Genomic DNA, 18,435 nt, shown 5'->3' with positions numbered 1-18,435 from the left:
ACAAAACGGCTCCCATCAGAGAGAGATGAATCTCTGATATGCTGTATTACATCAGAAGAATACTAGAGCAAAAAAAGCACGAAGTATACAACTTGAAAAATGCTAAACACGCGGGTAACACATTGTACTATAGGATTTCTCAGTGAAATAGTGAATGGGAAACACACAGGGACAGGGAGAGGGAAACAAGGGATAACCACAAAGGAAGATGGGGGCGGAAGGGGGTAGGTGGGAGAAGATCAACAGGGAAAATAGGGGGGCAACGTTTCGGGGTAATGACCCATTTCTCAGGCCCGTTCCTAAAGGGAAAAAATACCTATGGTACTTCCCTATGCCCTGTGTACACAAATAAATCCCAATCCTAAATAAAGTACAAACAAGCTCCAACTAGTGGGGCTAAAGGGCCAACGAATCAAGGAAAATGTCGAGCATAATGAAGCACAATGTTCATGAACAGATCAGAGGGAGATGATGAAAAGTATACTGCTATTGGTTAAGCCGTGGTCTTCGTCTCTGATCTCCTGCTGCTGGCGTAAAAAAATGGCTGCATTCTATTTAACTCCTATTGCAACCCTATGATAGAGTATCTGCTAGCCCAGGGGTGCGCAAAGTGGGGGGGGCACCACCCAGGGAGTGGCACAAGATTTTTCAGCGGGGCACAGCGGGTGCAGAGGCACTGTGCTCTTCCCCACAGCATTTAAATTAAATGCTGGCAGATCGCGGGAGGCCTCTGCAATGTCTCCTACCAGCAACGTGGCATCAAATGACACCGCAACATCACGTTACCCCACGTTGCCATGGCAACATAACGTCACACGACTCCGCAGTATCATTTGATACAGAAGACAAGGAATGAGAGGGGCGCGAGCTGGTAAGGAGAGCAGGCAGCTGTGCGAAGGGGGGAAAGTTTGTGCACCCCTGTGCTAGCCGACAGCAAAGTATCTAACTAGCATATTAGTATATATATTATCATGTTACTGCTGTCAAACTTTACAACAGTATCAACTATTGTAGCAGCTACCATCATTCAGACAACTGAAATAAGGTATTGCAGCATTAAGCTGACATCGTTATCCATATACAGCTAGTTCTATAGCTTCTTTCAAAATGTTACTACACCCTGGGCTGAACCATCTAGCTTAATAAGCCTAAAGATACCTAACCAGCATATCACTTTAATATCTGTTACTGGAACTCTCTCTATTAACAGTATAAGTCTTCATGATGGTACCTTGCATTTGGATGAAGAAAACTGTATACTGTGTAGCATTGGTGCATTAATCCATTTATGAGACTATCTACAGCTGGTTCTGTGACATTTAGTACTTGGGCTGGATCTTTTAAACCAATAATGATCCTAGTACAGGAAGCTTTTTCATTAAACCATAATAAAAGCTGAGTTTTAACTTCCTTATTGTCCTTGTTCTCAGGGGATTTGAATGCACTGTGTAGTCACCTACCTGTTCTGAAGTTGCGTGGACTGTTAGATTTCCTAGACTGACTGCTGATTTCAGTGATAAGCATAAACTAGCAGTTAAATGACAAATAAACGAGTTATTGGTGTCTAATATTATATTTAATCAAGATGTTAGGACATACAGATAAGTATATTGCCAAACACTATGTTCTCATTTCTCTGTTGGGGTTATTTTCTATGGACTTTGTGTACATACTTTATTCCATCGTTATGAAATGTCACAATTAAGGTTTACTTGTTGATATGTTAGCATTCTGCAGCACGTGTGCATGCAATTAGTGTCTCTTTATCACCTTGATCTGGGGCGGATTTTTTTTCTGTTATTGTTCATAATTACCCTTAGTGCACCTACCTAAGGCCCCCGGAGGTTGTACACTATCACCAGTCACTTCAATTATAAACATGTCCCTTTTCATCGGTGTTTGCCCATTAATACAGACACCATGACAGCCCAGGTTACCCTCCCAAGAGAAAGAGAAACAAAGGTATTTTTTGCAAATGACCGTTAACCCCTTTGTTGCTGTATTTGTTCACACAACTTAATACATTTGTCTCTAGTGTGACAAGCGAGTATCATTGTTTCTGTTGTTCTATATCACAAGTTGCCTCACCTATCCTCCTCATGTCTGCCCTGTACATTTGTGTATCTTTAGACACTTTATTGCCCGCATGTTCTTATACTGTTGCCCTTTACCTTTATCCCCTTTTATGTACAGTATCTCCTGTTACCATGGTGTACTGTAACCCATGTCTACTTGTTGTCTCCCTCTGTTCCCTTGATGGCCCATCTGTAGTTTTCTGTGGCTTGTGCCATTTGATTCTTAGTCCTTAATATCACTTAGATATTCAGCCTTGGACAAACCCCTTTGCTTATTTCTCTCTGCTCGATGTTGATCTCAACATAGTTCCTTGAAATACAAAAGACTATGTCATTTTCCTTTCTTCTAAGTATCTATGTCTTGTTCTTTTATAATACCATCTCAAACTCTTGGTCGGAGGCACCATTACCTTGTCTTCCTAAGAAAATGCATGAAACAAATTAATCTTTTTATAAAGAAAACTGGTAAATTTGATGCATATGCTGATAAAAATAATTGCCAGGTTACACTATTAGTAACAATCTGCTTCCCTACATAGCTCCTATATGCTGTTATAGTGGAGAAATGCATGCATACTATATACTCACCCCTGTGAGAGAGTCGTCCTTTTTGCTGCAGTACATCTTTTTCAATTAGTGGTGAAGTAAAATATGTGTGCTGTCAATAATTATGTTTAGAAAAACAGTGTTTTCTGTTGATATGTGATTAATGCGTCTGTCACTGCAATCAGTGGAAAACATATTTGCATACTTTACTTGTGGAATTTTAATACTGGAAGATTGCTTTTCTAATATCTGATTATACCTGCCAGTACCCTTAAAGCTTGCATAACAAGGAAAACAAAAATCATGTCATGTTAATGAAAATTATGTTGAATAGATTTATGATTTATAGTTATGAATACAGTATAGTTATAGAAAATGAACAAACAAGATTCAGTGTGACTTCTACTAATTAATGAAAAGGGGGGAAATATCCTAAATGTATTGTATGTTCACAGCAAAATGTATCAGCTCAATAATTTCATAACAATGTATATGTAGCTCAGTAACAACTGGTTCTAAAAGGGTTTAACAGCCTTAACAGGTTAACTGGTGGGGCTCACTCTGGTATTGCCCCTCCCTGTATTTTTTGGGGACCTGTGCTGTCACTGTAGGGAGTATAGAGTGTATGTATAGCTACACCCTATGTTCTAGAAGCAGGTCCTGTGAGTCCTGTAAATAGGTTTGTGTGTACAGTATGGTCAATAGTATTAAGATGTCACCATTTGTTGTTTTCAGTTAGGAAAAGTGTCCCAGTCTAAGTAAGCGGCAGTAGTAAGGGATTACGATTGTAATCGCTATTGATAAGGATGAAGCGGGTCTAGCCTGAATGGGCGGCACAGCAATTGACTGGGGGGCTCGGCCTACCCGAACCGGATTGGCCGCAAGAGCGGCCGGGGGAGGGATCTCATGGTTAAAGCAGGCAGCCAGGAGGGAGGTCCGGCCTCTTGCTCCTGGCTGGCCAAGGATTGCTCCTGGCTGGCCAAGGATTCGGTGGTCCCTCTCCTCTCCGGTACTATTAAGGTAAGCCCCCTAAGGGGGTAAATTCCCGGGCACTCCCCCCTCCCATATTGCCGTGGGTTTTTTGGAACTGGCGGCGAGGGGGGATGCAGGGAGGAGAGGGACTACGGGGGCCGTCCATATGCTCACCTTCATTGTATGGCCGCCCCTGTCCTCCATCTGGCCCGGAGCGCCGGGAGGAGGGGGGGGGAGCAGGAGGAGGGGTGCTGGGACTCCTGCTCCAGCGTTCTCTCCAGCGCTCACTCCCGCAAGGCGCGCTCCACGACCCCACGTGGTGCCGCTTCCCGCTACGGGTAGTGGTTACGTGGGGGGAGCGGGGTCAAGGAGGAGAGGCGCCGGGTTTCCGCTCCCACGTGGCGCCGCGTCACGCTAGGGGAAGCGGTTACGCGGGGGGAGCAGGGAAAGGGGGGACGGGTGAAGGAGGAGAGGTGCCGGGACTCCTGCTCCCACGTGGAGTCCGATCGGGGCAAGCACGGGGCGGGGCGCGGGTCCCCCGCGGGACACGTCTCACCCCCGCAAGGTGGGGGGTGGATGAAGAGCTGGGGAGGAGGCAAGCTTCTAGTGCAGCGGTCCGCACGGAGAAGCAGCCTTTGGTGCGACACACTCCTTCCCCCTGGTGCCCACGTGATGCTCCGGCGGTGAGGGAGGGCGGCCTCCTTCGTTGCAAGAGGGCCCACGGGGGGGAGGCGGACATTGGGGGCAAGAGGGCCCACTGGGGGGGAGGCGGACATTGGGGGCAAGAGGGCCCACTGGGGGGGGGGGGCGGACTTTGGGGATAAGAGGGCCCACTGGGGGGGGGGGCGGAACATTGGAGGCAAGAAGGTCCACGGGGGGGAACATTGGGGGCAAGAGGGCCCGCTGGGGGCATAAGGCCCCCAGTGGGGGATAATTGCTTATACTGGGCAAGTTTTTTGCTTAGGATATAAGTATTCGCCAGACGCGTGGGCTAGATAGCATGTCATTAAAAACATGGGCCAGATATGTGGTATGTACGTGGTTAGTTCACCAGGTGTTATGAGAAAGTAGGTGTTATACAGTACGTCAGTAGCAGAGAATGTGGTATGCAGTTCATTAAAAAATTTCAAAAAAATAAAAATAAAAAAGTGCTTTTTCAGGTTGTTATTATGGAGCAGGTCACGAGGGTAGGGATGTAGGAAAGCCACCATGCGTTAATATTATATGGGCCAGAGAGGTGTTATGCATATTGTTATATACGGTACGTCAATCAATATTAAACAGTTCACCATCATGTTATCACGTTGTCAATATTAAACAGTTCACCATACGGTATTTCATGGTTCTTTAACGCCGGAAGTCACGTATGGATGACAGGTATCGTTAGGCGTTCATAGGTATTAGAATCGGGCTTAGATGCGGTGCATAGTCATGTGGTAGACGTTTATACGGGTTAGGGGGGGCTACGGGCGTAGGTGGGCATGCACATATGGTAGAATAGATATACATATACGTGGATATAGGTATATATACATGCATATGGGCATAGATAGGTATATATAAGGAACGATACGTGCACATAGATATAGATACACGTGCATATAGGTATATATACGTGTATATAGGTATATACATAATTTTGAAAAAAATGGATAGGCAAGGGGTAATGTGTAATTTTGTTATTACAGCAGTTGCCCAGGAAGGCAAAGCACTGGCACGCAGTGCTTTTGGGAATGTCTTTACAGGCCAGTACGATGCGGCTCTTGGCGGAAGCACAGGACCACGACGAGGGGTGGCTGCACCAGCAATTGCGGGCATTGACGCAGGGATCTGGAAGCAACCAAGGAGGGTCGAGCAGCCGGGAGAGCGCTCAAGCGAGTTGGGAGGCCACGTGCACCGAGGCACCGCTGGGCGCGGGGATAGCGGCGTGGGTCGGGCCGCAAGCTGATTGACAGACGGGCCATGGTAGGGGCGAATGGCGACCAAGGTGGAGGAGCGGAGCACGTGGGTCCGGCAGCAGGCACGTGCAGGGGGGCGGGCTGGAGCCCTGGATGGTGGACTTCCGATTAGGAGTGGATGAATCCGGTGGGGTGTTTCAATCTTGCTTTCTCTTACAGGAAAGACTGGACCGGTCGGGACACGTTCGACCTCGCTTTGCGGCGCTGGTACGTCGTCCACGACTCGTAAGCGGACGGGGCGCCCTGGTGGGCCTGCGAACAGAACTCGGAGGGGCAAGGGCCTCGAGGTTGGTCCCGACAGGCGGTTCACATCACCGCCGGGGACAAGTAAACGTAAGAGAGCTACGCATATAGAGGGGGCTACCTTGCCAGGCATCCGCGGTTCCCCAATACCGGAGAGTTCGGTAGCATGGGCGGCGGACAATGCCGAGGCAAGACTGATCAGCATAATGGAAAAGGTCGTTCAGGCGGCATTGCTAGCAGCAGGCGTAGGCAAGTCTAGCAAGGCACAAGGAGGAACCGCAGCAGGGGCGAACCCCGGAGCAGCAAGCACGTCAGCTAGGATTACACAGGAACAGGCTTCGGCAGGGGAAGCAGGCGTTAGCGGGGGTGTGGGATCAGCAGCTATCCAGGTAACAACAGAGGGAGGGTCAGGGCAGGGAGTGGGAGTTACAGCAGCAGCTAGTGCAGTAGGAGGACCAGCGGAAGGGGTAGGGACCGGGGTGCCAGTAGCGACAGCAAAATCAAAGAGGGTAGGGGATGCGGCATATGGTGATTCGTATACAGCGGTCACCGGTCCCTGGGCGCACATCTGTCAGACGAGGTGAAGGAAAGAATTTGGGCAGGGGACTATGTTGAGTTACTGACGTTGCTTCCTGGGTACAACAAAGCAGTAGCGAAATCTGAGAAGAAAGGGGAAGCTAAGAAGGACGATGTAGAAAGACGATTGTACCCACGCACTTTCCGTAACTGGGTGCAGGCGTTCGGGATATTGGCAGGCGTAGTGGGGGAAAAGGAGCCACAATTATGCTACGCGTTGTTTAAATACCAAGACATAATCAGGAAGGCATTTAAAAAATACAGGGGAATGGGATGGTGGACATACGACGTGGAATTCAGGCAAAGTATGCAGGAGAATAAAGGGGTAGTTATGTGGGACCGTAAGGATGTCGACTTATACTTAGATCACATTTCGGGGGGAGGAGGTTCAACCTCTCGTGGGGCAGGCTTTCAGAGGGACACGTGCAGTAACAATTCACAGGAGGGTTCGGAATTGTTTGCGCGGCTGGCAGGAAGGGGACGCGCAGTCGGTAAACAGTCGGGCATATGCTGGGGTTTTAACGAGTCAAAATGCAGATTCCCCAATTGTCATTTCCAGCATAGCTGCGCCGGGTGCGGGGGCCAGCACCCCAAGTCCAAATCAAGACACCCCAATAAAGCGGCAGCCGAGTTTTGGCAGAAGGGGTCGGGAGGCAGCGAGCGAGGGTATGGCGGTACGGGCCTGATTTAAGGGGGATTAAACAGGCCCGTCGGTGGTGGCAGTTGGGGGGGTGGGGGGGTAGGTGCTTGTGCAGCCAGAGGGGGCTCGGGGCTGGTAAAGCAGGTTGAAGCGAAGGGGCAGGTCACCGGGACTTACTTCCGGGTGCCCCCTCTTGCATTGCCCAGCACCGAGCACTTTCTGGCGCGGACGGGCAGCACGCTATCTCAGTTATGATTATGTTTATTATTAATAAACAAAGCCGCGGCCATTATACCTCCAGACTGTGTCCTCTCGTTATTGGTACATTTTGTTATTACATTTTGTAATGAAGGTGAGAACAGCTAGGAACACCCTCCCTCAACCCTCTCAACCTATTACAGAGTTGGAATTTAGCTGTTTCTACCCTATACTGCAGTTTATATTATATTACTAGTCTGGATACTAAGAAAGTGAGTCCATTTGACAGTCTAAGGATTGAGCCAAAGAAGTGGAAGTGATTTGTTACTTAGTTCTAAATTTAACAATTAAATACATATTTCACATGTTAAGAGATTCTTCAAAAATACATACAGTAAGTAGTCTATCCCCACTCAATGTTGTTAACGTGGGTTTTACTACTTTTCTTAATTTTTATACATATTAGTGGAAACGATGCTGACAGAGCACAAGTAATGATGGGTCTGATTAAGTTATGATTACACTGATTGGATTTTATACACTAACAGTGTAAAGATGAGAATTCTGCTGGCTGACAAGCCTCAACCCCTTTGTACAGGCCACAGAGTGTACTGTGTAAGTGGGCCTATACTGTTTACCTACTCCAGAAAGTTAGTCACCCGCTATGACCAAGTATAACCACTGTATATAACTGCAATACAGTGTAGAGAAGAGAGAGAGAGAGAGAGCTCATACAGTATGTCTTGCAAAAATTGTGAAATGTTCAGAAACTGAACTGTGAGACACTTGTACATCTCTACTTAGAAACACATTGCTAGACTGTACAACAAGTATTTTTAACCTTCTCCCTCTCCAAACAGTGTTGGCCTTACTACAGTAGCAACAATACATGTATTTCTTTTTATCATGCATTTATGCATCCCAGCACAGAACCACTACTTTCTAATTCACTTTAACCTATACCTGCATGTACATTATAGCAAAACATGGAATTCATTTCTTCTCTTTTAATCCCTGAGGAATATATTAGTCAGTTTAAGTGGAATGTGTTCTGGTGTTCTCATCTAAATCACCCAGAGGAATATTGTCTGAACTTTATTATTAGTTTACTAGATGCTACATGTTCCCGTTGTGGAGGTCATCTTGAAACTCTCCCAAGAGAGAAAGCAACCCACTGCAATCTCATGACAAAAAACAGCTGACTGTACATTGTTCCCTGGTCATTTATTTTTGACAACATATCGAAGAGTTATTTTATCATTTATATAAAAAAGCAAGATATATTGATTTTTTTAAATAGTACATAATATAGGTGGAAAGCTTTTCACTTAATTCTTGAAACAAAATATAAAAAGTACATTCAAGTTTCAAAAACTCATTGTGAGAGTGAACAAATACTGTATCTTTAACTCTGACCAAATTCATTATCTGCATCTACATAAGGGGACATGTAAAGTTGTCTACGTTATATTTGGGGAGGCAAAGAAATATAAAATATTTATCAAAACGTAATGTTTAGTAGGCATTGAACACCATCAATGTATATGCTTGTGGAAAGCATTTTAGCATACACAATACTAATGCAAATTCTTTAATTACAAACTGCATGGTTACTGTAAAAAAAAAACTCCTTTTAACTCATGCATTGGCAAACTTTACAATAACTAAAACATGTTTCCATTATGAAAACTAGTATACCCTCATGAAAGTTAACTACAGTATGTGCCTACTATGGAGCTGTTGAATTTTAAAATGTAGCAATCACAATTTCTATGAAATAGCTTCAAGCTATTAGTCCTCGGACACGCTTACCGCTGGCGTGCTGAGGCTCAGGGAAAGCGGGTGCTTTCTCTGGACTTGCGGTTGCTTACCGCAAGCGCTCCCAGCAGGCGGTCCGGGGGCGGGCCATTGACGTCACGGAGCTGAACCGCTCACGTGACCGGCCTGTCTCGCCGGCAAGTGGGGGAATTTTAAATTCTCCTAAGACCTGCGCTCTAATTGCAGCTGTAGGGGCTCACTGCTGAGCGGGAGCGCGCGTCAGCACGCTTCCGCCAGCAAGCGCCAAACATGGCCAAGGCCTTAGGTAGGATGAGTCAATCCTAAATTTGTCACTTTTAGTTTTGGGATTAGCAGTTAAATTCATTAGAGTGGAACATGGAAATTAGAGAATGATGTGATCTATTTTGAGAATCCAAGTATCCACAGACTAGAGATGTGTGAACTTGCAGAGTTTTTTTTAGCCACTGTATCGCTCAAACATTAAAAAAAAATCAAAAACAATCCCGAGAATCTCCTGTGATCATTTTGGCCAAAAAGTTCTAAAACTTTTGCTGGAAATTGTTTAAATTCGAGAAAATTGTCAACATTTGCCAGCAAGTCTATTTTCAAACAACAACATCCAGACCCAGAAATATGTGTTACGCTAAAAAAATAAAAAAAAAAACATCATATTTCAGGTTATTTAATTTTGTTTTTTTTACTGGGAAAACTGCACGTGAACTTTTAAAATGGTTCAATATATTTATTTGGCACCAAAGGGCAAGTTTTGCATGGTTAGTGAATTTGGGCCAGAAAGTTTGTACGCCTAAAGTATTGTAGGTTTTAGAGGAAAGAGCGGTGGAGATTTTTACTTGGCAAACATTTTAAAACGTTCGCCCATCTCTAATTTGTACCCTAAACTATTAATTAACTCAATCAAAACAGACTACGTTCTTGCAGATTCAATAGGTATTATTATAGATAAGTATTGTAACATAATTTTTCCAATTTATTACTGAGTATCAAACAGACGCTTGTGTAAACATAGTTAGTCAGTTCTATAGCATTGCAGGTCCAGTGATCCGTCCTCAGATTAAGTACTAAATTGAGGGCTACAGAGAGGATTTCCTGGGCCTAGTATTACATTTTCATTAAATCGAGCTTCATCCAAAATGGTGGAGTGTGGTGGTGGGGGGGGGGGGTAACTTGTGGGTTTCTGGAACCAACAACCTCATTAACTACGTAATGGCCTGAAAAGTTTAACTACAGAGGAGTGGGCCACACCAAGCCCTAAAGGAGGGCTCTCCGAGCCACTGGGACCTATACACCATGCTTGCCTACTTCCAACTGTCGTTATCCCTTACTAATTTATACCATGAAGGGTTATTGGGTCTGAAACATTATAAAATGACTCACTCTGTGAACAGAAACCTCTGTCTACATGTATGTCTACAGGAAAGGAGTAGGAATGGGGCCCATTCTAGTAGCCTCAACAGTGCATATCCATTTGAAAAGAGCCCTTGTTGCTCGGATATGCAGGTCACCGTATTTGAAAAGCCCTTCTTGCATGTTCAAACCGTGCAAGAATGTTTTTTTGTTAGAAGCTGATTTAATTTTAACAAATCAATGTGATGTGGCCAAAATGTCTCAATCTTGCAAATTTCGCCAATTTGTTGGTGTTCTAATACCTCTATTAAATCCAAAATGCTAAACCGGTTGGAAATATTAAGACATTTTATTGCCCCAATAGATGCGACATTAGGTGTTTTAGCGCTGCTGTTCCTGTGCTGTCTACCTAATAATGTACATTACTGAAAACATTACTAATCAATGAATCCCTGGTTGGAACAGTTGAAGGACCAATGCAAAGCTGAGGGCCTTGAATCCAGCCAGTGGCCAGTAATGCCATTTTCTATGTGATTATTAATATAATGGTTTAAATACATGTGTTATATGATTTTTTTTTATAACAATACAAAATAAAAATCACTGCTCTGTAAAATGTACCTTCTCATTTTGGCGGCATCTGGAGACAAATGGAGATAGAATATATTGCCCAATGTCACAAGGAGCTGACATTTGAATTTGAACCAGCCTCCTCTGCTTCAAAGACAATGTCATTGGTTTCAGACTCCATTAATCACTGACCACTAATATATGTAAATATATGAAATACTGTTATTCCACTAATATATGTAAATATATTCACTAATATATGTAAATATATGTGAACTATATTCACATGCACTCACCAATGCCTCAGAGTCTGTTGTAGTCTGATCAACGTTTTGGCCCCAACAGAACTTTGGTCAAAATATATATATATTAAATCTATATATATAAAACTGAAATGTTTGTCTGTGGTGTTTGTCTGTGGATTTGTGCGTTTTGTGATTGGTTGGCCCCTCTCGCTGTCAAGCTCTCCCATTGGCTGAGGGGCGGGGTGACATCACACACTTGGGCTCACAGGCAATCTTCAATATGCCTCAGTCGGCCGCTTCTCCTCACTGCAGGTAAGCTCCCCCGACGCTTCTCCTCCTCACCCCGCGCCTAGCTATACTGTAACCTCCCCCGGCGCTTCTCTTCACCCCGCGGCTAGCCACACTCAGTGGGGACCGGGAGTGCTGGGGAGGGGGGGAAGGAGCGTCTGGGACGGGGGGGAACGAGCGGCTGGGGACAGGGGGAACAAGTGGTGGGGACGGGGGGGAACAAGCGGTGGGGACAGTGGGGGGGGGAACAAGTGGCGGGGACAGGGGTGGGGGAACATGTCACCTCCACGGGAAGGGGAGGTTTATAAAGGCCTGGCTGCTGATCATGAATAGGTGCCGGTCATCAGTAGCTTTCCGAAAGTTCTCTGCAGAAATAGCAGTCCCAGTGGCAGACAGGTAGAGCTCCAGGCTAGGAGTGCAGAGACATGAGTTCAAGACGCGCTAGACACATCATTGACACCAGGGAAGATGGAATTACAACTGAAATCTTGAAAGAAGCTGGGAAGCAAATAGAGAAAATCCTTGCAAAACTCTTGATATGTTGCCTGAAGAACAAGAATATTACAGAAAAATTGAGCAATGTCAAAATTATGCTCGCCACACAAAAAAAAGCTCAAAAGCTACTGTACAGAGCAATAAGTCTACTTCCAATCACTTACAAGATCTTTTACAAACATACTCAGCAATCAGCTGCAATAGACTGTGGACTTTGGCCACCCAAGACAACAAGCAGGAGTTTGCACTGGATAAAAAACAATGGACCACATCCAAGTTGTTGAATACGCTCTACCACTCAGTTGGGACTCAAAAATGTTGAAAAAGCATTAAATTCTGTCTACATCTCTGTTTTTAAATTCATTAAGACTTCATGTGAATACCACATCAGCCATTAGATTACATGAAGATACAAGCAAGATAAAAATTAGCAGGGAGGTACGACAGGGAGACACAATGTCATCAACACTTTTCCCAGCAACAGAGACTATATTGGGAAGAAAAAGGAATTCAAATCAACAGTGAATATCTGACTCACCTACAATTTGCAAGCACCATTATTATTTTTGCCACAAATCCAGAGCACATGGAGCAACAAATCAGAGAGCAAGAAAGGAGGTGAGCTCCATATAAACATCAGTAAGATCAAAGTGATGTTCAATAAATGTGTCAATACTACAAAGATCGAAATCAATGGAATGAAACTAGAAGAACTTGAAAACTATGTCTACCTTGACCAGCAAGTTTAAATGGATAGGAACCTTTTCAATGAAATCAATAGGAGAATGACGATGGGATAGAGTGCGTGTGGAAGAAACAAGACAATCTTTCAAGAGAACCTTCGACTGTGCTTCAAGAGGAAAGTGTCCAACCGGTGTTGTGGGGGGGGGGGGGGGGAGTGATGCTCGGCAAATCACTCGGGGAAGTTTCACTTCAAACATTAAAACGTCAGTGGGATGGACATATCGGATGAATAAATTACTATTGATGGACTAAGATGGTACTCAACAGGGTTGCAAGAGATATCAAAAGACCAAAGCGACGACCAAAAGTAATATGGGAGGATAAAATTAGAAAATGTGTTGGAACTGGAGTATCTGGAAGATAATTGGGGAGGCTTTCATCCAGCAGTGGATAGACAAGGACTGCTGATGATGATGATTAATTCTTTATGAGGAAAATATTAGATTCCCTGATCTTCCCTATAAAATATGTGAATATTTTCATTTTTTTGTATGCACTTTTTTTCACACAATATCAGAGAAATAAGCCCTCAAAATATTATAACCTGAAGCACATTCTGAAGTAAATGTTACTTTCCCTTACATTAGAAGGGACACAGATAGTGTCCATTGATATCTGAAGACTGTCACCCAACAGGCTTTAATTTCAGAGTGTTACAAGATACTGTACATGGTAATACATAGAGAAGAATGAAGGAAATATTTCAATAAACTGGGATACAGGAAAATATAAAACAAATTGAATTACTATACAGTATGTAAAATGGAAAGGGAAAATGGGAAATTAAGTGTTAAAAGGTACAAATGATTAAGAATTAGATGTTACATGCAAATAGCAGCAAAACACATTTATGTCAACAAACTTCTGAAATGGACAGTAGAATTAGATAAAAATTGACTGCCACGAGAACAGAGATTAGCCAATGACAATACTGTTCCCTAAAATTGGAACACAAAGTTCCAAATCCCCAAAAAATGATAGATGCACAGAAACATAAAAGTACTTACAGACGTATATATTTTGACTTTCTTTTGATTTGCCATTTCCATCTACAAAATCCTAATGACAAAAGTGAAATGGGATACAGTAGGTTATATTGATACATCAATTACCTAAGACATATGTTCTGTTCTTTTGAACTAAAGGACAACTTGTTGCTGTGCACTGAAAAAAATATTTGGCAGCAACAATAATAACGGTAATAATAACATGGCAATGAGGAGTGATTTATATAAAGACTTTTCAGTGTCAGAAAAGTGCTTTTTTGGTAGTACTAATGATAAGCAGGAACAAATAATATATCATCAGAGCCAGAGACACAGCATCTGAGACAAACCCAAAGCTACATAACTGCACAAAACTGTATTTTTCAGCTTTGTAATAAAGTAACCAACCAGACCTTGTCATTTACAAATATTTGTTCTCATCTCCAGGCCACTTTTGGAGAAGAGCTTCACTTTACATCTAAATTAATTTTTTTCTGATAATTTGTAATATATTAGGGCTTTTTCAGCCATACTCTCTAACGCCTTTAGTCAATGTCATGAGAATGCAATGGAAGTTCATGCAACATTAAATGTCTGTTTAATCTGTATTAATAAATTCATATGATATTTTATTATATTCATATTCACAAGTTCAGAAGATCCTAATATGGTGTAATGAAATCACCTTTAACTAATTGAAATGAGTGAGGCTGACTTTCTATACATCCTTCTGAGCCAAGCACCTCAACACTTCAAACTACAGGAGAGCTGATCCTCTAAAGAACACACACACACACAGACACACACACACACACACATATTATATATATATATATATATATATATATATATATATATATATATATTTACCAGTTGTAGGTGCAGTATAACGAGACAGCACACAGGTAGTTGTAGTAATCCAAATAGTGTATTATGCATACAAGGCACCGCAACCAACGTTTCGGTCCTCGTAGAGGGACCTACCTCAGGGTTGTGCACTGGTCAAAAGACTGTGACAAATACTTATACCCTCACCAAACTGCATACCATTACCAAGGAAACCAATTAAAACTCCCAGAAAGGAGAAATTCCACGAAGGAGGCACCGGAGCACAGCAAGAAAAAGGAGGGGGCTAAACATCAAAAGAAGCTAAAAATCCTTTATTCCGTGATAGACATCATGGTATGGGATGTGTAAAGAACTCTAACGCGTTTCGGGCTGTCACCCTTTGTCAAAGGGCGACGGCCCGAAGAGTTCTTTTACACATCCCATACCATGATGTCTATCACGGAATAAAGGATTTTTAGCTTCTTTTGGTGTTTAGCCCCCTCCTTTTTCTTGCTGTGCTCCGGTGCCTCCTTCGTGGAATTTCTCCTGCTGCTATTTACATACGTGACGCACGCTCTATTGGACATCACCAGCTCTCAACTGTGAGTTAAACCCATTCCGATCATTGCGGTCTGGGGGTTCTATATCTCTCTGTCTTGTTGTCTCTCTCCAGGGGGATGGCAATTACTGTGCATTAGGGGGCCAGATATTATTTACTGACCCATACCTTTGTCACACAGGTCCCCCACATGTAGGAGTATGTTTAGAGACATGGATTTATATTTTCAGAGAGGGGTGTCATTAGGTCCATTATAACTTGTTATACCATTTGAGATTATACTACACATTTTGGATACTGACTCTCTACAGCTGAGCTTTGGATCTTTGGAACTCTGTTTCCTATTTGCTAAAACTCCCAGAAACCCCGCGAAAACAACCAGCTGCAGTGGGAGTAGGAACGTTCCAATAGGAATCCAGATGAAGGTCACGTGTAACGCCGTGACACGGCTGCCTGGACCGCCTTCTATGGCCAGAGAGACCCGTCAAGTAACCCGTCCAGTATATGTCCTCATTATCATGTCATCAGGTAGTAAAGGATACGATGCCCAGAGTCCATAATGAACTGCGCATGCGTCCCTCATAGCGTCCTGGGTAGCCAAAGTATCAAGTGTGACGGAAGGTTGCACATGCAACTGGTATCTGTTGTCATTGCCATATCATCAGGTAGTCAAGGAAACCATACACCGGCGTCCACGATGAGCTGCGCATATGTCCCTTGTCATGATCGCAATCACGTGGTGGGCCCACAAAGCTCTTCCTCCAGAACAGAGTGTACGGCTCAAAGTTCCTAAGCTCCCTGGTTCCCCCAAGTATCAGTAGTGCAATGACGCTATGGAATATCCAAACAGCCCACGTGTTTCATAGACAGAGTTCCGACTTCATCCGGGACTCATATATAAATAAACTATTTATATATATGCTACAATATACTGTATGTGCATCTGTATGCGTATATATAAAGAGAAAAGAGAGAGCTCCCGCTCCATAGCGTAAAATTGTAACAACAGTTTTAATATATAAAAAAGAGAATACCGGTTGCACTCACAAGTGTAACAGATATAAAAGCACTGTGGATATTATTACCAAACATCTTCCATTGTTTCACCTACAAATGTCATGCTGTTGCCTCATTCTATGAGTATTTCTTATTTTTTTATTTCTCTTATCTACGGTATGTTTGTTTTATTATGTGTATGCTTTGTTATATTTGTGTTCTTTGATAATTATGTCTATAGGAGGTGTTTGTATTTTGTGTTGCATTATTTCATTTTGATTATTTAAGTTTTGGTAAGCTGTGTTTTTATTTAAATACAGTCAGATATTTTCTTTATTACGTAATTATGGATACCTATCTGATTCACTAGCACCTAAGCTTGGTGAGTTCCTTCCCTACGTTGTACTGTATATTTGTTTAAATCATCTACAAACACGCATAACAATTGGAAGGCTAAGGCTTACAGTATGTAGCAATTGCAGTCCAGGTTTCTGATTAACCTGCTGAATCCAAGCTAATTAATTGCAGCTGGCCAGTTTTATAAATCCAAGCACGTCTTGCTTTGTACATTGTTTTGGGTACTGCAGAGAAATTACTGGTCTGTGAAACATTTGGTCATGCTTTGAGTTTTTTCCGATTACAAAATCAACCATTTTGATTAAAACTGTGCAATTATTTTCAAACATAAAAATATGGGCTAGTTAGAATAGTATGCGATTAAAACGTGGAAAACATGCTTTCTTATTTTTAGATGAAGAAACTGTAATGCAACTTGCAGCAATGTTTCAGTTCACTTCCTTATTAAGATTTTTCAAATGGTCTCACATAACTCAGCCAGGCACAATACCTTTGGGCTTGGCTGTTATACTCCCTGTTACATTGCTGCATGCAGGAAAAACTCCTACTGTTTTTGCAGCGAAGGCTCAGTGCCTACTGCCAGCTCACCACATTTGTCATGCCTTTGCGGCATGACGTTGCAACACAGACTGCACCAGTGAGAGCAGTTGGCTTAGATGAGGAGGCAATCGAGGTATCAGAAGACTATGTAAGGTGGCAGAGGGATACAGTTTCTACATCCAGGGCCGCCGACAGGGGGGGACAACCGGGACATGTGTCCCGGGCCCGATGGTTGCAGGGGGCCCGGCCCAGGCCTCGGCACTCCCCCAGATGCAGGCCTTTCCCTCACTCTATCCCATGCTGAGCTTCTGACGCTGGCACGCTACAGGCCTCTGTGACGTCAGCGCACTGGAAGTAAGCTTGGCCTAGCTTCCGGTGCAGGCCGGCATGAGGAGTCACGGCGCACACCGACGTCGGAAGCTCGATGTGGGACAGAGTGAGAGAAAGGCCTGCATCTGGGGGAGACCCGGGGCCCGACAGCAACTGCTTTGTCTGGCTGCCGGGTCCCGCAGAGCCACCCGGCCCGAACAGAGACCTGAGACCATCCCCAAGGTAAGTCTGTTTTTTGTTAATATGTATTGGGGGGTGGTGTATTTTTAATATGTATTGGGGGTATTTGTATTTTAATATGTATTGGGGTAGGTGTATTTTTAATATGTATTGGAGGTAGGTGTATTTTTAATATGTATTGGGGGTAGGTGTATTTTTATATGTATTTTTATATGTATTGGGGAGAGTATTTTTATATGTATTGGTGGATAAGGTGTATTTTTTATATGTATTGGGGGGTGGGTGTATTTTTTATTATGTATTGCAGGTGGTGTATTTTCTATTATATATTGGGGGGATTCTACGTATTTGAAGGTTTGTTTTTGGTATATATTTGGGGTGTGGAGGATTTGTATGTATTTAGGGGGTGTTTTTTTTGGGATGTATTTTGTAGAAGGGGTGAGTGAGAGTGGGGTAATTAACAGAAGGTGGGGGCGAGTGAGAGGGGTGAGGGAGTGAGTGAGAAAAAGAGGGAGTAAGAGTGAGACCCAGGGGAGAGAAATACATGGGAGTCGGGGGAAATTGAATGAGAGTTGGGTAATTGATGTAAGGGGGTAGAGTGAGAGGGGGTGAGTGAGGAATATGGAGTGAGAATGAGAGGAGACAAATACATGGAAAGAGGGAGGGAAATAGAGGGGGCTTGTGAGGTGTGAAATGGGGGTGGAGGGGGTGGCTCGCAAGACTGCCGACAGGGTTGGTGGACGCAACCCGGGTGGGGGTTCCGGACGTAACTCTAGTCCTGGGCCCCAGGAAATCTGTCTGTGGCCCTGTCCACCTCTGCCACCCCCATAGAATTGCCCATGAGGTCTTTACATGATATATCCATGCTAATGTTTTTTTTCATAGTAAAATATAATCCTTCATGATAGATTAAATTGTATTATACAGAACTTTCAAATTCTCACTAGTCTTCTCTTATTGTGTAA

General features: G+C 43.6%; 1 protein-coding gene across 3 annotated transcripts in view; it reads right to left on the bottom strand.

Moving 5' to 3' along the window:
* Positions 1-18,435, bottom strand: part of FHL5 (four and a half LIM domains 5) — a 73,634-nt gene that overhangs the window by 23,257 nt on the left and 31,942 nt on the right. Inside the window, exon 2 of one of the 3 annotated variants that reach the window (XM_075597495.1) lies at positions 13,702-13,753. The exons of the other annotated variants lie outside the window; for them this stretch is intronic. The gene's annotated coding sequence lies outside the window, so the exon portion shown is untranslated. The remainder of the gene's footprint in view (positions 1-13,701; positions 13,754-18,435) is intronic. 3 annotated transcript variants of the gene reach the window in all.

Source organism: Ascaphus truei, chromosome 4 (genome assembly GCF_040206685.1).
Source record: "Ascaphus truei isolate aAscTru1 chromosome 4, aAscTru1.hap1, whole genome shotgun sequence".
Lineage (NCBI taxonomy): Eukaryota > Metazoa > Chordata > Amphibia > Anura > Ascaphidae > Ascaphus > Ascaphus truei.
The sequence above is the reverse complement of the archived record's forward strand: the minus strand, read 5'-3'. Positions and strand labels throughout refer to the sequence as shown.